Here is a 5,584-nt window from a genome sequence, read left to right on the forward strand (position 1 = left end):
GGCACACCCGCGGTGAAATTTTCTCGAGTACGCTCGTATTAGTGCCCAAGGAGGTCTGGGTACTTATCGCTGCTATTATGTGGGGGTTCTCGTGAGCGGCGTACGCGAAAGCGACCGGGTGTCTGATATGCGGCGGGCTTCGGCCTCGTCAAGCGTGTCCTCGGGTCTGCTCCAGGGGAATCCACGGCAGTCGTCTGCAGCCTCATCCGCTTGATGCGTTAGGGGCTGGTTGTCGGACGGTGCCGTTTTACCACGATATCGAGGTGTGTTCCGTGTCGTCCTCGGGCGATTCAGATGCGAAAGCGCCGAAGACGCGGGCGTGACCCGTCGTCTGGCGGCTTTGCAGTCTCGGCTCCGTTGCTAGTTCCGGCCGGTCCACCGACAGTGCAGCGGGCTTGGGCAACCCGCACGGCGCGACCGAGTCGATGCAACGAAAAAGAGCGAGCATGAACGTGCTTCTTGCCGCACGGCTCCCACTCGTCTTTCGGGAAGGTTGTGCCGTAGCGAGCTCGAACGCCGTCATCTCGGAGTGCAAAATAAGAGTGTTGGGGCGCCTGAAGGTGGCCTCCGCCGCACACAGACTGCGTCCGGCCCGCCGAAGGCGAGGACGGACGCGCAGTCGAACGATTACCTGGTTGATCCTGCCAGTAATCATATGCTTGTCTCAAAGATTAAGCCATGCATGTCTAAGTACATGCCGAAATAAGGCGAAACCGCGAATGGCTCATTAAATCAGTTATGGTTCCTTAGATCGTTTCTTCCTACTTGGATAACTGTGGCAATTCTAGAGCTAATACATGCAGTGAGCCTGGAGCCCTTTGGGTAACGGGTGCTTTTATTAGACCAAGATCGATCGGGTTTCGGCCCGTATTGTGTGGTGACTCTGGATAACTTTGTGCTGATCGCATGGCCACGAGCCGGCGACGTTTCTTTCAAGTGTCTGCCTTATCAACTTTCGATGGTAGGTTACTTGCTTACCATGGTTGTTACGGGTAACGGAGAATCAGGGTTCGATTCCGGAGAGGGAGCCTGAGAAACGGCTACCACATCCAAGGAAGGCAGCAGGCGCGCAAATTACCCACTCCCGGCACGGGGAGGTAGTGACGAAAAATAACAATACGGGACTCTTTTGAGGCCCCGTAATTGAAATGAGTACACTCTAAATCCTTTAACGAGGATCAATTGGAGGGCAAGTCTGGTGCCAGCAGCCGCGGTAATTCCAGCTCCAATAGCGTATACTAAAGCTGCTGCGGTTAAAAAGCTCGTAGTTGGATCTCAGTTCCAGACGAGTAGTGCATCTACCCGATGCGACGGCTCGGACTGAACATCATGCCGGTTCTTTCTTGGTGCACTTCATTGTGTGCCTCGAGATGGCCGGTGCTTTTACTTTGAAAAAATTAGAGTGCTCAACGCAGGCGAGTCGCCTGAATAAACTTGCATGGAATAATAGAACAAGACCTCGTTTCTGTTCTGTTGGTTTTTGGAATACGAGGTAATGATTAAGAGGGACGGACGGGGGCATTCGTATTGCGGCGCTAGAGGTGAAATTCTTGGACCGTCGCAAGACGAACTACTGCGAAAGCATTTGCCAAGAATGTTTTCATTGATCAAGAACGAAAGTCAGAGGTTCGAAGGCGATCAGATACCGCCCTAGTTCTGACCATAAACGATGCCAACCAGCGATCCGCCTGAGTTACTCAAATGACTCGGCGGGCAGCTTCCGGGAAACCAAAGTATTTGGGTTCCGGGGGAAGTATGGTTGCAAAGCTGAAACTTAAAGGAATTGACGGAAGGGCACCACCAGGAGTGGAGCCTGCGGCTTAATTTGACTCAACACGGGAAAACTTACCCGGCCCGGACACTGGGAGGATTGACAGATTGAGAGCTCTTTCTTGATTCGGTGGATGGTGGTGCATGGCCGTTCTTAGTTGGTGGAGCGATTTGTCTGGTTAATTCCGATAACGAACGAGACTCTAGCCTATTAAATAGGTGCGGGGTTCCCAGCACCTTACAACCTTCTTAGAGGGACAAGCGGCTCCTAGCCGCACGAAACAGAGCAATAACAGGTCTGTGATGCCCTTAGATGTCCGGGGCCGCACGCGCGCTACACTGAAGGAAGCAGCGTGTCTTTATCCCTGTCTGAAAAGACTGGGTAACCCGTGGAACTTCTTTCGTGATTGGGATAGGGGCTTGCAATTGTTCCCCTTGAACGAGGAATTCCCAGTAAGCGCGAGTCATAAGCTCGCGTTGATTACGTCCCTGCCCTTTGTACACACCGCCCGTCGCTACTACCGATTGAATGATTTAGTGAGGTCTTCGGACCGATGTCCGGCGCGGCCTTTCGGTTGCGCCGGTCTGTTGGAAAGATGACCAAACTTGATCATTTAAAGGAAGTAAAAGTCGTAACAAGGTTTCCGTAGGTGAACCTGCGGAAGGATCATTAACGGATTGTGAAGGGTGAGCGCCTCAGCTGCGTCTGCGCCCGACACTTTCTGCCGCTGACCCCGTTTGGACGCGGGGTCGGCTTTTCCCCACGGGGCTGCCTGAATGTGGAGCGGCACCCCGTGACAAATTGTTGCGCCCAGCGGACGCCAACACCGCGACCTTGGACGGTCGGCCAGGTGGCGGACGCGGGTACAAACGGCGCAACGCACTCATAGGTCGGCTTTCGACCCGCCACTGCACCGTGGCTCGAAGCGCTCGAAATGCGCGACCCGACCGCTGCGGGACCGCCTAGTACTGTAAACAGGAGCGGCGGAGCGCGAACGGCGAGTCGTGGTTACGTCGGTAGAAGGCGAGGCTGCGCGTTCCCGAAACGCCAGCCGAGTGCCCTCCCGACCGTTCGAGCGTGCAAGAACGAGACCCGACAATCGCGCGGCGACTGCCAAGTACGAGAGGAACGGCACAAGCGTCGGCGGTCGGTCAAGGAACTGGCGATGTGACGGGTCCGCTGTGCACCAGTGCATACCGTCCCGCCGTCCGCGGCAAGCGCCTCCGCGTCCTCGGGTGACGGAGGCTGCCGGTCGGTTCTTGCAGGCGAGGGATCTCGCTGGCACCGGTTCGCGTTGACGCGCGGCCGGTCATGGCACGGCGATGCGACGGCCGAGGTGCGCAGTACTCGATGGAGGAACCGCACGCTCCGATGACCGTCCCGCCCTCCGCGGCGTATGCGTACCGACCGTAATGGTTGCAGCAGCGCCGGCCGGCTTTTGAATTCGCCACACGAAACACGGTGCGAGATCGCGGTTAGGGGAGCGTCGACGTTGCCAGGCGTTTTGCTTGCTGCCGAGGGAAAGGCGGCACGGCCACGTCGCGCTCGTCGCGATTAGCGGGTCTGCGCGCTTTGGGAAGGTGCCGCAACGACTTGCCGAAAGAGGAAGCACGGAAGAACGAGGGACTTGGACGTCCCGACAATTGAACGCACTTGCGGCCAGGCCCTTGCTGGCTTCGTTCTTCCGCCTCGAGTAGGCTCGTACGCGGCTCCGGCGCCGAAAGTGGTCCTTGGCACCGACTTCGGTGGACGTGGGAAGTGCCGCGCAAGTACGGCGCGCCTGGCTCCACCTGTTGGCTAAAGTAGGCAGCCGGATCGGCATTTTGGTGTGCGGTGGCAAACCGTGGATGCGAAAAAAGCTTGTGCGATTTCGTGGAACAAAAAGCGGGGGTCCCCCTTTTTATGCGGAGGAGACCGACCCGCCTGCCGTGGTGAACCGCGACGCCACGGTAAAAACGGGAGAGGCTTGTCGATGGGACCGTGCATCCCGCGCTCCACGGAGGCCGGGAGGCGGCCGCCCGAGGAAATGTGTAGCCGTCGAGGCCCGCATCTGCGTGCACTCTTATCCAAATGGGTGTACCGCAGGCATTTTCTGGTTAGGCGGGCCAATGAGAGCGAGCACACAACGATACCTACGGGTCCGGCTTGGAGAACCGGCTTCGACGCCTCCCGAGTATTTATAGAGGGGTGGACCACGAAAGCACTCGCAAGTAGCGAAAGCGAAACGCCGTCCGAAACACACCGTTTGCTCGATTTGCGGCAGCCGAAAAAGGCGCGGCAGAGTTTTGGAGTCCAAGCGTGCGCTGAAAAGCGCCCTTCTTGGCCACTGTTTGGCCGAGTGCCAGAAACGTTTGGTTTTGACTGTACGGAATTGAACAAACACTTTTTCACGACTCTAAGCGGTGGATCACTCGGTTCTCGGGTCGATGAAGAACGCAGCCAGCTGCGAGACTTGGTGTGAATTGCAGGACACACTGAGCACTGATTCTTTGAACGCACATTGCGGCCTTGGGTCTTCCCTTGGCTTCGTCTGTCTGAGGGTCGGATCACATATCAAGAGAGCCTTCGGCGCACAAGGGAACGTGAGCCGTCGACTCGTTTTGACCGCGTCGGCAACACGGACAGCACGCTGAACACCTCACAGCGAGCGCCAACAGCGGCCACTCAAGGGCGAGACGGTGGCGACCGTCGTGCCAGAGCCCAACCGAAACGGGGGCGACCGACTGCATTGAGGATGTGGCACCTCGTTGAGACCGCCGCAGGACTTCGAGTCGGAAGGAAGCCTGCAGGGAAAGTGCGGTCGAGGTTGCGTACTCCTCTCTGCGACCGGGCGCGCAAGAGCTGCGAGAGCCACGGACGCGCAACTTTAACGCACGGTAAACACGAGGAGCGAAAGCCGGCCAGCAAAGCTTCTCCAGCCGTGCGCAAAGTGCGCGAGATCGCAGCCTTGCGTTGCGCTTGTTGCCCTCGAAGTAAGCAGGGTGTCCCGTAGACCGGGCGCTCGAACACGCTGCGGGGCCGTGCCTCCTCCAGGCTTTGCCGCGCGAACAGGGAACGTTCGCGCGCAAAGCGCAGGGAGGTGAGGAGGCTGCGCCCGACGTTTGCGGTTCGCTGCGTACGCGGTTGATGCGGAGAGCACGGCGCGACGACTTGCCGCGAAGCGGAAAAAGTCTCCCGCACGAGTTGGCGAAACGTTGGCGAAGCTTAAGGCGTTCTCGTCGTAGTCCGCCGTCGGTCTAAGTGCTTCGCAGTTCCCGTCCCGTTCAAAAAACTGGGCCACTCCAGTTGGGGCGGGGGCGACGCTACACGAGACGATGCCTCTCGCCAGGCTGCGTGGCTGCCCTTGCGGCGGCGGCGACTGGCCTCGGCGGTGTTTGGGCTTTCGACACGGTCGTTTATCACGCAACTGCTCGGACGACGCACGCGCGCAGCGGAATGCCGCTTGCCAGCCTTGTGAAGATGTGACCCTGTACAGGGTTGCGGGCGCACTTGGTAGGGCGTCGTACTCGGTTCGCGATGGGTTTACGAACGTGTCCCGTCACTTCCACGTCACACCGGTTGTGCGCCGCACGCGTGCAGCGGGGAAGCCGATTGCCAGCCTTGTGAAGAAGTGGCCCTGTACAGGGTTGCGGGCGCACTTGGTAGGGCGAGCGCACGCGGTCGTGCAGGAAGTTGATGGAAGCGAATGTATCCGCTGTCGACCTCAGATCAGGCGAGACAACCCGCTGAATTTAAGCATATCACTAAGCGGAGGAAAAGAAACCAACAGGGATTCCCCGAGTAGCTGCGAGCGAAACGGGACCGAGCCCAGCA

General features: G+C 58.4%; 2 non-coding genes and 1 pseudogene across 2 annotated transcripts; all 3 read left to right on the forward strand.

Moving 5' to 3' along the window:
• Positions 1–628: 628 nt before the first annotated feature.
• On the forward strand, positions 629–2,443 carry LOC142793970 (small subunit ribosomal RNA). Its single transcript, XR_012891971.1, has one exon. It is a non-coding gene; the product is annotated as a small subunit ribosomal RNA (ribosomal RNA).
• Positions 2,444–4,162: 1,719 nt separating this feature from the next.
• LOC142793978 (5.8S ribosomal RNA) lies at positions 4,163–4,315 on the forward strand. The gene has a single exon (XR_012891976.1). It is a non-coding gene; the product is annotated as a 5.8S ribosomal RNA (ribosomal RNA).
• A 1,154-nt stretch (positions 4,316–5,469) lies between these two features.
• Positions 5,470–5,584, forward strand: part of LOC142793974 (large subunit ribosomal RNA) — a 2,821-nt pseudogene continuing 2,706 nt past the window's right edge.

The sequence above is a fragment of the Rhipicephalus microplus genome, unplaced genomic scaffold, assembly GCF_043290135.1.
Source record: "Rhipicephalus microplus isolate Deutch F79 unplaced genomic scaffold, USDA_Rmic scaffold_355, whole genome shotgun sequence".
NCBI lineage: Eukaryota > Metazoa > Arthropoda > Arachnida > Ixodida > Ixodidae > Rhipicephalus > Rhipicephalus microplus.